Here is a 13,428-nt window from a genome sequence, read left to right as displayed (position 1 = left end):
GCTTTTTATTTTAGTTATTATTTTATATAATTTGATCAAAGGTTTTTCAAATACCGTTTAGTAGAAACTACAACTTTATCTCTTAATAATATTAGTATAGATAATGCATCAAGTTCATACAAAAATATCCAAAACAAGCTTAAACAAAGACTACAGGAATTCAGTAAGTGTCTCACTTATTTACGACATACTTGGGATGAGCGGGGCAAGTCACAGATGCTGCAACTGTAGCTCCAAGTACAATTTCATGTATCGTAACGATTTAAGCATCCGAGCCTCCACTCCTTCAGTTTTCACACGAAATAATGCGAAAAGTTAGCTTTTACCGCGAGGCGTTGGCTCAAATTTAATCCAATACACGAGATGTCAGTTTAAGTGTTTCCTTAATAATAATACTAATAATAATTTATTGCAAGAATATGGTACAAAAATGACGGTGGTACAATCATAAGTTCGCATATTCTGCCACACACACACAATGGCGCGCAAATTTGTATTTAAAGGAATTTTACATTTTACATTATTAGTCATATGAATTGGTCAGTTTTTATATTATTTGTATCATTATATTATTGTACATATCATATCATACGTTATTAAATTTATGTTCTAAACTTATGTTCTAAATATTCAGTTACGCTATAGAAGCACCTTGACTTCAAAAACCTACCTTCCCCTTGAAAACATTATATGGCAGCGATCTATAATTTATAGGAAGGTGATTTAATATTCTCACAGCCATGGCGTAACAATTTTTCGAGTATAGCGCGGTGCAACATGCAGGCACCCGCAGCCGTGTTGGATCCCTCGGTATATATAAGCAGGTTTCTTTGTAAGTTTTAAGTAACTGTGGATGCTTCTTGACAGTCATGACTGCTTCATAGATATACAAATTATTTATTAAAAAAATATTGGTTGTTTGTAAAGTAGGTTTACGATCGAGATGTTTACGTGATAACGTCTTATTGGTGATATAAGTTTTTGGGAAGTAAGGAATTAATGAAGATAACAATTTTTTCAAATTTTAAATTACATCTATCGTTTTATTCACACTTTTGATGATAAATTTCGGGTGTAAAATGACAAGTTTACTTATTCGACTATGATATACATTTTTCTTCATACATTCACGGAATGACTGGCAGCGCTCGAGATGAGACGGGAGATCGGTCCGTCTCTCTCTCGTTATACCTGCGATCGCGCTCGTGAGGTTTTGGTGTGACACAAGTTTCTGAACATGTCACCCGACTAAAACGATTTTAAAGACGTTATCACGTCAAAAAAAAAATCCTTATTCCATTTTCAAATTATGCTTCTGTTTCCGTCATTATAGAACCTAATTCATTTCAAAATTAGAAGCAGACACGCCAGTCGCAAAAAGGCTGAGTATCTTTTAAATTACACGGCTAGCAGATTAAAGTGAAAAGTTAGGAACTAACTTTACATATTCAAATGCGAGTTTTAATTAAACCATGACGTACGGACCGTCCGTCCTATTTACTTTACGGACATTCGTTTCATATTGGCTTTAATAAGTGCTAATTTCTTTTATAAAATAAATGTTAGAAAATATTAATGGACATATTTTTTATAGCTTTATATACCTAACTGCAGTGCCGTCCTCTTTTAATACTCTCTTTAATTCACTGGTTCTTGAACGTGTTTTATGAGTAACTAGCATTATTATTGTATTAATTTAAAGAAAATTACTTTTATTTATATATAACTTTTATGTTTATATGTGCAATAATACAACAAGCATACAAGAGCAAAAATATATTATATCTAAAAATGCAAGTGGTGCAACACCTTTTATGTCAGTGCCACAGATTATGGTTTTGTTTTTGTAATAGGCACGTAGATAATCAGTCGACGTTTTCTATGTCTAATTGTCTAAGCCAAGCCGGTTTCCTCACGATGTTTTCCTTCACCATACGAACGAGTGCTAAATTCGCATGATAGAAAGTGCATTGGTATGACAGCCAGGGATCGTATATACGACCTCAGGGTTACCTCGAACGCCTACCTCTAAGCCAACACTGCTGCAGTTTCAGAATAAGTAAAAACTGAAACAAACCTATCACATTCCTCTAATTGTCTCTTTTCATTACATCTTAAACACTAAAGGACAGGAAAGGATGACTACATTCAAATCAGCTTGGAGACGTTTCTGCATTTGTAGTAGTGTAATATATCAGTCGCTTATACAAACAGTACATTACTCACAACGTCTGGAAAAATCTATACTTATAACATTGTTATAAGATTGATTTAGTTCCAATGCTTAGTGAAAATACTGATTGTAACTACAGACGAATAAATAGCACACACAATAAAACTGTCCCATATAAACGCAACCTTCTGTAATGCTTAAATTTTTAATACAAATTCCTGGCCATTTATTTCTACATTATAATGTATGCCCTGAATAAATTCGATACGCGGTATTAAGCTGATATTAGACGAGGTGATAACAAGCTTAACTGATGGTATTATGTGGTATTAAATAATTTGTGCATGATAAGCCGATAGGTTGCCAATGAACTAATAATGTAGCTCACTCGGCTACACTAATACATCTTAATACCCATACAAAGGTAGAACTATATGAACAACATATTTAACTTGTAAATGAGTATCAAATATATATAATATTTATCCATAGAAATGCAAGTGAATCGTAAAATAAGTATTCAAGTATTTTTTTTATTAATTTTCATTGGACTCAGAGGAAGGTACGTATGGAGAGAAAATATATTATAAATCAAATTGCCTCTATGTATACAGACAATTTTTTTGACCATAAGTAAGATTCAATTATAGCATGGGCGAGTATTTAGACCATAAGTTTGATAACAATTATAAATAACTCAACTTATTATTATGACAGTATGTAAATGTTCTTATTATATGATATAATGAAAATTAATATGCCATTTGCATGCTTATTTTTTATATGGCAGATTGTGCGGGATTGTATAATTAATCGATCTAAATGTACCACTTTCTTTCTAAAAAAAAATATTCCATATGTTGGTTGTAGCTATTAAAAATTTTCGCTAAATAAAAAAGCGTTATTAAGGTGAAACGAATTAATATCAAAAATAAAAAATATTCTATTGTAATTCTAATAACTGTTGGGCCACGAATCTATGGATTTACGCACTGACACTGCCAGGACAAATTTCGCCACTCAAGAGACTCAATGTCGCCCTGTCGTTTAGAGCAGGCCATATATAATATTATTATTAATACATAATATATAAAACTCACCATAATTTGAAGTCTAAAGGATTGCGGTCTGATGATGAGGGCCAGTATTCGACTCTTAAAAAGTCCGGAACGTTGGTTTCAAACCAGGCTTGGGTAGTTCGTGGTTAGGTGGTGCAGAATCTTGCTGGAAAGTCCACGGTATATTTTTAAAACGTATATTGAGAGGTTTTAGAACATGATCCAAGACTGTATCTTGATACACATTGGCTGAAGTTTTCTCTCCTTTTTCACAAAAATGTAGTTTTGTGACTCCTTGATGTGACGCCCCACCAAACCATTACTGACGCTGATAACTCCGTTGTGCCTTTCCGATCACTTGAGCAGCTTCTTTAGAACTGTGAGCGTGTACTTCATCATTTTGCTTGTTGAAGTGTTCTTCAATCGTGAAAATTATTATTATGATTCAGTGTTATATTGCTGTCATAAGCAACACTGATTTTGTAAAGCCACACACATTGATAGCTTCACCCATTATACAACACGTTAAAATATAAATATCACACAAAGTATAAGAAGCTTTTGTTCTATCGATGTCGAGAAGTTTACTCAGACGGCTTAACCTAATTCTTAGATTCGCCGTTTTTAAAGAATCTCAAGACATCACAATTCACAATCACTTACAATGTGTACTCCTAAGTACTCGTTTTATATTAAACTAGCTGACTCTGCAAATGAGATATGGTACCTGACTCTGCCTTATACGAGATATTGGCAAACTGGGAATTGGTACATTTACCAATGTAATAGTAAAGCAAGGGTTTTCTGGATCAACAGGATGCTTTAAATAATAGAGGATTTTGACTCCATATTTACCACACACGTATAACAATAGATTGAGTTTATGCTAAATTATTAAATAGTAATTTATATTTTATATTGAAATAATATGCTATGCTTATACTCGTAATGCCAAGAGAGTGCCTGCGTCTGGCTATACTCTCAGGGCGTAGCTACTACGATATAGGTAATCGCCACGGTTATAACACTAAGAAAGTCTGAGTGAGCAAAATATACAGCGTTAGCCCGTAAAGATAAGTAATAAGATAATAAGAAAAAACATTGGCATAGGGATGGAGCAGTGTTGGCCTAGTGGCTTTAGCATGCGACTCTCATACCTGAGGGTCATAGGTTCGATCCCCGGCTGTGCACCAATGGAACTCTCTTTCTATGTGCTCGTTTAACATTTGCTCGAACTTGCATGTCTTTAAGGTGGGAACTGACCAAAGTTACGAGGTGTAATGTAGCATTCGCATCGAGCGTGTTACGCTGTGTTCTAAAATCAGCGTAACATGCTCGTCAAAACTCTGTGCTCCACTTTCGCCGCCAGTGTTCACGAGATGTGATAGTGATAATGTTGATATCTTTCATTCTATTTAATTATTGTTTCATCCAAATTAAGAAGAAGAAAAAATGTTACTGGACATAAAACTTATTTAAAAACACAGGCGTATGAGGTGGTTTGTTATTGATTGCAATATTAAAAACCAAATGATTATTGGACAGTATAAAAACTTTGTACGCAGGTCTCGATTTTGAAGAACTGTTGAATTTAATTGGACCAAAAGTACTTAAAAAGACACAATTTATAGAAAATCATAATCATGATGACTCACGTGCGACGCGTAATTACTGAACCGCGTAACAGTCAAAGGATTCGCCAAAAAACCGACAGCCGGGTGGAGCACTCAAAGCGCGCAACGAGCGGCTCGTTGCTCGCTGGTTTCCCCGTAAAGCCGGGTCCAGACGAGTGTAACGTGTAATGTAATCCACCGTGTAATGTAACACGAATTCTACGTGTGGACGGCACTACGAGCATTACATGTAACGCTCGCGCGGCGCTCGGGGTTGATCCATCGGCTGTCGGTTTTTCGCGCGAACACAAAAGGTGGGAACTGACCAACGTTACGAGGTGTAATGTAACATGTAATGTAATGTTACACAGCGAGCATTCGTGCAGTCAGTACGTCGTGTTACGTCGTGTTTCCCCGTAACACGACGTACTGACTGCACGAATGTTCGCTATGTAACATTACATTACATGTTACATTACACCTCGTAACGTTGGTCAGTTCCCACCTTTAGACCCAAAAAGTCGACGGCGTGTGTCAGGCACTGGAGGCTGATCACCTACTTGCCTATTTGATTTAATAATGATCATGAAACAGATGTAGAAATCTAAGGCCAAGACCTAAAGAGTAGCGCCACTGATTTTTTATTTTTTATTTATTGACATAGGGATATCACCTAGGGGTATAAAGTAGTTTCCAACCTATTCTCAGACCAATATACACAGAAAAAAATCGTAAAAATCGGCCAAGCCCATTTGGAGGAACTTAGTTACAAACACCGTGGCACGAAAATTTTATATACACAGTTTACAGTTTAGGATATCAATTAAAAATGACAGATTAGCTGTTAAAACGTATTAATACAGTTTATTTAAAGTATAAAAGCTTCTTACTGTTTTTTTTTACTCCTATAGCTCAGAACTTCACAAAATAATTTTTTTTTCATACTTTAGATTCGATGGTTTGTATCGTTAAGATTTGGTTAACAGAAACGATTTCTCTGTTAAGTTATTTTATTCGACTCCTATTTAAAAATGAAATATTTACGTAACAGATACAGAAATCCAGAACCAAGTTAATTTAGATAATAAAAATATATATCATTAAATTTAAATATACAAATTAGAAACATTACAAAGGAATTCAAAATTTTTGTTGTATTTGATAAAACATTTTAAAAGTCAAAAAGCATTTATAGACCAGTGCCGATAATTTTTGAAACCTAAAAAAATTACAGTAGGATGAAACCCATTAGAAAAGCAGGGGAATATGATCAAAATGAAAGGAAAAATAAATTACGGTCGATCTGAGGTCGGGAAGGGGCAGGGGGGGAGTTTTAAGGGTAAAAAACGGTTTATCTCGATTTCCGGCAAAACTACAAGTCCTATCGAAGAAAGTTAAATGCCAAAGTTGGAGGTAATAAAAAGATCTAAAACTTTTGTATTCACAAATTTTTCACATAACCTCAAAATTTATGTGAAAAATTCAAAAAACCAAGTTTTTGGTTTTTTATTTTTATCTTTAACAAAAATATATTTTTTTTATCGAAATTTGGTGAAAACTTACCTTTCTATGTCCCAAATACACAATAATTTATTTGATTAAAAATATTTATTTGTTCACCTTATTTTGAATTAATATCGAAAAAACACCCTAATTTTCAATCGAAAATTCTGACGTCAAAATTTCAGCTTTTTTCAAAAAGTTGGTGTGCTTTCAGTTCGTTGAAATCTCTACTTTCCTATGGTAAAAATATATATATATATTACCATAGTAAATCTTCTCAGAAAACGCAAAAAATTGTATGCAGTAACGCCCAGACCTGTCATCCCCTTCCTTACTTCTCTATGAAATACGAAAATTTTAGCCCATCTAAAGGCTAAATTTTTTTTAAGGTCACTCAGGTATATATAACTTATCTTAAAATAGTAATAAATAGGCATCCGATTATAATTTAAAGAAGATTCATAGAGAAGTAGGGAAGGGGATGACAGGTCTGGGCGTTACTGCATACGATTTTTTGCATTTTCTGAGAAGATTTACTATGGTAATATATATATATTTTTTTACCATAGGAAAGTAGAGATTTCAACGAACTGAAAGCACACCAAATTTTTGAAAAAAGCTGAAATTTTGACGTCAGAATTTTCGATTGAAAATTAGGGTGTTTTTTCGATATTAATTCAAAATAAGGTGAACAAATAAATATTTTTAATCAAATAAATTACAGTGTATTTGGGACATAGAAAGGTAAGTTTTCACCAAATTTCGTTAAAAAAAAAATATTTTTGCTAAAGATAAAAATAAAAAACCAAAAATTTGGTTTTTAGAATTTTTCACATAAATTTTGAGGTTATGTGAAAAATGTGTGAATACAAAAGTTTTAGATCTTTTTATTACCTCCAACTTTGCCATTTAACTTTCTTCGATAGGACTTGTAGTTTTGCCGGAAATCGAGATAAACCGTTTTTTACCCTTAAAACTCCCCCCCCTACCCCTTCCCGACCTCAGATCGACCGTAATTTATTTTTCCTTTCATTTTGATCATATTCCCCTGCTTTTCTAATGGGTTTCATCCTACTGTAATTTTATTCACTTTTTATTTATTTTAAAGGCTATCTGCACTGGTCTATTATTCATGTAGTACACAATGTACACAAAAAAGAAATAAACATTAAAAGCTTCTAATTTAAAGGCTAAAGTTCAATCAAATTAAGGCGAATGAACACATGCATATACATAATATTATGTATCTCATTAAATATGTGAAGTATAAATTAGTAATTATAATGCAAGTTAAAACCAGCTCTCAATAGCTAATTAATAAAACATAAGTAATATTAATTAAGATGAGACAGATAAAACGAATTTACTATTAATAATGAATAGAATTCGGGAGTTTGGTATTGCAAGTAGTTGCTCATATCCTCGCATGATTTGATACAAAGACCGCTGCATATTGGGATGCTTTCAATTCCTTTGAATTGCAATTTGTCCGTGTGAGTGTGAATTGTATACATTATTTCTTTCTAAATCTATTTATGCCCGTAACCCTCAAAAGCAATATAAGTTACGTAAGTTTTAATCTTCTTTTATATGCTATTTAATGCTAATGAAGGTTTTTATTATAATAAAAAATTAAATGTGATTAAGGGGAAATGAAGTTCGCGGGGGCTGCTAGTAAATATATAATTCAAAAAGAATAATATAACTAGAAGTAAAAGAGAACCTATAAATGTTCCGTTTGTGTCAGAAGTGGTTTTAGCTTTCTAAACACTGAACTGCGAGGTATCTTGGATAGTAAATCTGCATAGGAATTACTCGGGAATCTCCCCAATGCTACGAGAGTGGGAATCTATATAGTGATGAAATTGCCTGTGTATTTGTGCATATCTCTTATAAATAACAGTCAGAACTATCCTTAAATAAGAACTATAAGTAAAAATTAAAGCAGTGAGTGGGCAGCTGGTTCCACAAAGTGGTGGTGCGAGGCAAAAACTGCCTTGAAAATTGCTCAGTTGTGGAACGGCGGACGTGGAGGTGATACGGGTGGAATTTCGTATTCTGCCTCGACTGAATGAATGAAGCTGAATTTCATCATCGGACGATGCAGGTATTAATACAAACAACTCCTCTGAAGACTCTCCATGGTAAATGCGGTATATGTTAAAGTGGCGCAGACGCAGCGGAACTTTGCATCTGAAAACGTTTGCGTTAACTTCACATTAATCTTGAACACTCAGTCAATCTTAAGTTTAAAAAAAGAACGTATTTTTTGGTCATATCTATTAAACCCAAAAAATTATATTAAAAGTTATATTGCTTTATTATTCAATACCATCTAGCGCGTCAACTTTAGCTGTTCCACATTACAACTTGAACTGTACCATTAATAGAATCGCTCAACTTAGCGAGGCATTTGGTGAGAATGTAAAAAGAACGACACAAAACAAAACGCTGCGTTCGATTTTAATTGGTCAAGCGGAGGCATTACGTATTACATACGAAGTGCTCAGACATTCCATCTTTCACAAACAAATGACGATCAAAAACAGCTATATATGAACTTTTTAGAAAATGTTAAGAGGTCAATTCTAACATACATGATTTTTGGGTATTTTTCGTAGTTTACGCAATGGAAGCTCTCAAATAGAAATATATTTTACCGTTTTTGCAACATGTTTCATTCATGCTCCGCTCCTATTAGCAATAGCGATGCTATATAGCCCATAGCTTTGCTCGGTTAATGGATTATCCAACACTATTCTTTTGAATTCGAACCAGTGGTTACTAAGATTAGCGCGTTCAACCAACCACACAAACAAACTACTGAACTTCAAGCACGAGATGGGGGAGTCTTAGAGGTTCTTAGAGGTTCTTAACCACAGAAAATTAACATTTTTGTCGATTTTCTGTTATTTTCTTACGTATTTTTCAAAATATTGCCATTAAAAAGTAAACCTATGTTTTGCACACTACGATGACATTTCTATTATTAGACTATTAAGACTCAAATTCTGTAAATACAAACAAAATATGTTTAATTAACTTCCTGTGGTTAGACAATACCAAGAGATCGAAATGTATTTCAATGTCTACCCAGTTAAATAAATAATACAATTTATATTACTATAACATACTGATTATAAATAATATTTTATATACAAACATTCGTTACACCACCTAGTTATTTCCACATGTTATTTGATTACACATTTAGCACATTCCAGAACCACAAAGAAAAAATGTTTCGAATTAGCTTTGTGCAGCGCAGTTTCGTTGTTAATTGCGTTGTAGTCGACAATACCGACTGCGCAACTAAAATAACGCTGCACATACTTAATTGTACATTATTTATCGGCTAGTGCACAATTGCTTAATTTGATGCAATTATATTTATATTTTAAAAAACATTCTGGATATAAATATAGCTTAGTTGACACAGGAAGAACGTAGCAGTACTATGATAAGGGCCTAGCAGTCATATTAAGTGTATGTTAGGCGAGGGCTATGTAAGTGTATTTATTTATTGGAACGAAGTTCCTTATCGCGCGTTGTGAAAGGGGGCTAGACGGAAAAAATTCTTACGAAAAGTTGTCACGACACTTTTTTTCTATTTGCTATTGTAATACACCGGTTCTCGTCCGATCACCGAAGTTAAGCAACGTCGGGCGAGGTCAGTACTTGGATGGGTGACCGCCTGGGAACACCTCGTGATGTTGGCTTTGTATTTCGTTGTAAGATTGGTGTCGAGAAAATCTATCATACTGTTATGATACCAATTAACATATAAATTAATCGAAAGGAATTTCGTTCCATAGTCTAGTCGACAAGTTGAAAATGGAACAAAATAGAGATACTACTCTTAAAATTATGTGCGATAGCTCATTGGATCCGGAATGACGTCTAGAAAAATGTGCTAAAAGCGTGTATTAGCACATAAAAAATTGCAAAAGTTATAGAACATTAAAGATGAAAAAATAATGGCATTTAGTTTTTTGCCAATATTTAATAAACTATTAATATTTAAGAAATTTCAAATAAAGATTCTGAAAGAGGAGGAAATTTCTAATAAAAAACTTCTGACTCCCAGAACTCTATCTCCATTATTTATAATGTTAATTTAACGCTGAAAATAGGTCTGCGGTTGACATTTTTAGGATTCGCGCGTGGCGTCAAAAGCGACTACGGCACATTAATTAATTTATTTAAGGTATTGAATATTTTTTTTTAAATTTGAAAAAATTATGGTGTGTTCTGAACACTATAATTAATTTATTCCCGTTGAAAATTTTACTTAAAGTTAATTTTTCAACAAGTTAAATAATTGTTAACTAACGAAATTTTCTCGAACGACCGTCTTAATTGTAAGTGAAAAAAAATGTTTAAATAATGGTCGTAAAAATATTTCGCTTCGTAGAGCCTTTCTTACATACATACTTAACAAGATCGTGCCATAAAAGTTAAAAAAATATTTATACTTTGTTTATAACAATTTTTTTACTTAAACAAAAACTTAAAAATCCATGTAATGATGTTAAAAAAAAAATTTTTTTTCTAAATCATCATATAATCGTTTTTTTATTAATACAAGATATTTATTGATTTGCAAAAAAAAAAATTCCCGCCATTTGTTGATAAAAATTTTTTAAACAAATCGATTAAATCAATATTTAAAAAAAAAAATTTAACACAACTTTATTACATTAAAAATTTTATGATTTTTAAAAAAAAAATTTTTCCTTAATAACAATTTTTAATTGTTTATAATCGTTTTTTTTAATTTTCTATTGTTTAAATAATTAGTTAAGAAATTTTTTTTCCTAAAAATCATAATTGACAGTCTTCTATAAAGTAACAGAAAAAAAAATTTTTTTAATCAACAATTCTATTGTTTATTAACTTACCAATTTGTTATAAACAAATATTCAACTTTTGTTTATTTTTTTTCTAAAACTTCTAAAATTAACAAAAACAACCATATATAACAAAGTATAGAAAAAAAAATTTTTAATTTTAAATAAAAGTAATATTCATGATAATCAAAAAATTTACAAAAAATTTTTTTCTATACTTTGTTATATATGGTTGTTTTTGTTAATTTTAGAAGTTTTAGAAAAAAAATAAACAAAAATTGAATATTTGTTTATAACAAATTGGTAAGTTAATAAACAATAGAATTGTTGATTAAAAAAATTTTTTTTTCTGTTACTTTATAGAAGACTGTCAATTATGATTTTTAGGAAAAAAAAATTTCTTAACTAATTATTTAAACAATAGAAAATTAAAAAAAAACGATTATAAACAATTAAAAATTGTTATTAAGGAAATTTTTTTTTTTTAAAATCATAAAATTTTTAATGTAATAAAGTTGTGTTAAAATTTTTTTTTTAAATATTGATTTAATCAATTTGTTTAAAAAAATTTTATCAACAAATAGCGGGAATTTTTTTTTTGCAAATCAATAAATATCTTGTATTAATAAAAAAACGATTATATGATGATTTAGAAAAAAAAATTTTTTTTTAACATCATTACATGGATTTTTAAGTTTTTGTTTAAGTAAAAAAATTGTTATAAACAAAGTATAAATATTTTTTTAACTTTTATGGCACGATCTTGTTAAGTATGTATGTAAGAAAGGATCTACGAAGCGAAATATTTTTACGACCATTATTTAAACATTTTTTTTCACTTACAATTAAGACGGTCGTTCGAGAAAATTTCGTTAGTTAACAATTATTTAACTTGTTGAAAAATTAACTTTAAGTAAAATTTTCAACGGGAATAAATTAATTATAGTGTTCAGAACACACCATAATTTTTTCAAATTTAAAAAAAAATATTCAATACCTTAAATAAATTAATTAATGTGCCGTAGTCGCTTTTGACGCCACGCGCGAATCCTAAAAATGTCAACCGCAGACCTATTTTCAGCGTTAAATTAACATTATAAATAATGGAGATAGAGTTCTGGGAGTCAGGAGTTTTTTATTAGAAATTTCCTCCTCTTTCAGAATCTTTATTTGAAATTTCTTAAATATTAATAGTTTATTAAATATTGGCAAAAAACTAAATGCCATTATTTTTTCATCTTTAATGGTCTATAACTTTTGCAATTTTTTATGTGCTAATACACGCTTTTAGCACATTTTTCTAGACGTCATTCCGGATCCAATGAGCTATCGCACATAATTTTAAGAGTAGTATCTCTATTTTGTTCCATTTTCAACTTGTCGACTAGACTACCATCCGGGTGTCCCTTGACACCTCTAAAGTTTTTTTATTAACACTTCGTTGCATGTACATAAATATAGTACAATTGCCATAATTAAATAAAAAGGAGAGCAACTGGCGGCCTTATCGCTTTCGAGCGATCTCTTCCAGGCAACCACTGTGAGAAAAAAAAAATTAAATTACATAAGGTGGACAAGAAGTGTAAAAATACATGTATTACATTTAGTTGTTGAGAAAAAGAAACTAAACAGGAACAAAAAAAAACTAATAAAGTACACATGAAAAAAAAAATTAATACCTAATAATAAAAAGTGCACATGAATCATTATAATTTAATTTAAGATCAGTCTCACGTCAGTTAGTGGGTATTATTAAAGTTAGGGATACGGTGAGGACAGGTAATGTTTGTTTATTTAGTAATATAAATTGAAATTTGTGTGTTGGGAGGGTAGTGCGTTCGGTACCAGGCGAGTGCTTAAACCGTACATGGCGGGCACGGTCGAACTTATAAGGTATGCTGAGGGCATCGAAACTGTAAGGTTTGAAATGTATGTATCAATACGTCCTTTTTACTTTCTACCCTCGACCTAGGACTGCTACTAATACTATCTTTCCATCTGTGAAGGGCTGTATTGTATGTGGTATTTTTAGTGGGACGGGTCTCGTTACCCCTCTGAATAGCAGAGGGCTATGCTATTCAGAAGGGTAGCCGCATTTTAACCTCATTAAAAAAAACAGTACTATGATGTCGGCTTTCGCAAATACTGTCTTGGTATGGATGCTTCGAGCGGTATGTGGATAAGGTGACTAGAAGAGAGGTGCTTGCGTTGTGCCACCACTGTAGCTCAGT

At 31.9% G+C, this 13,428-nt stretch overlaps 1 long non-coding RNA gene across 1 annotated transcript; it reads left to right on the top strand.

The window, feature by feature from the left end:
• The first annotated feature begins 719 nt into the window (after positions 1-719).
• LOC125059855 lies at positions 720-12,122 on the top strand. Its single transcript, XR_007118736.1, has 3 exons — positions 720-832; positions 2,891-2,893; positions 12,112-12,122. It is a non-coding gene; the product is annotated as an uncharacterized LOC125059855 (long non-coding RNA).
• Positions 12,123-13,428: the final 1,306 nt, after the last annotated feature.

Source organism: Pieris napi, chromosome 20 (assembly GCF_905475465.1).
Source record: "Pieris napi chromosome 20, ilPieNapi1.2, whole genome shotgun sequence".
NCBI lineage: Eukaryota > Metazoa > Arthropoda > Insecta > Lepidoptera > Pieridae > Pieris > Pieris napi.
Note: the sequence above shows the minus strand (reverse complement) of the source record. Positions and strands in the feature narration are given on the sequence as shown.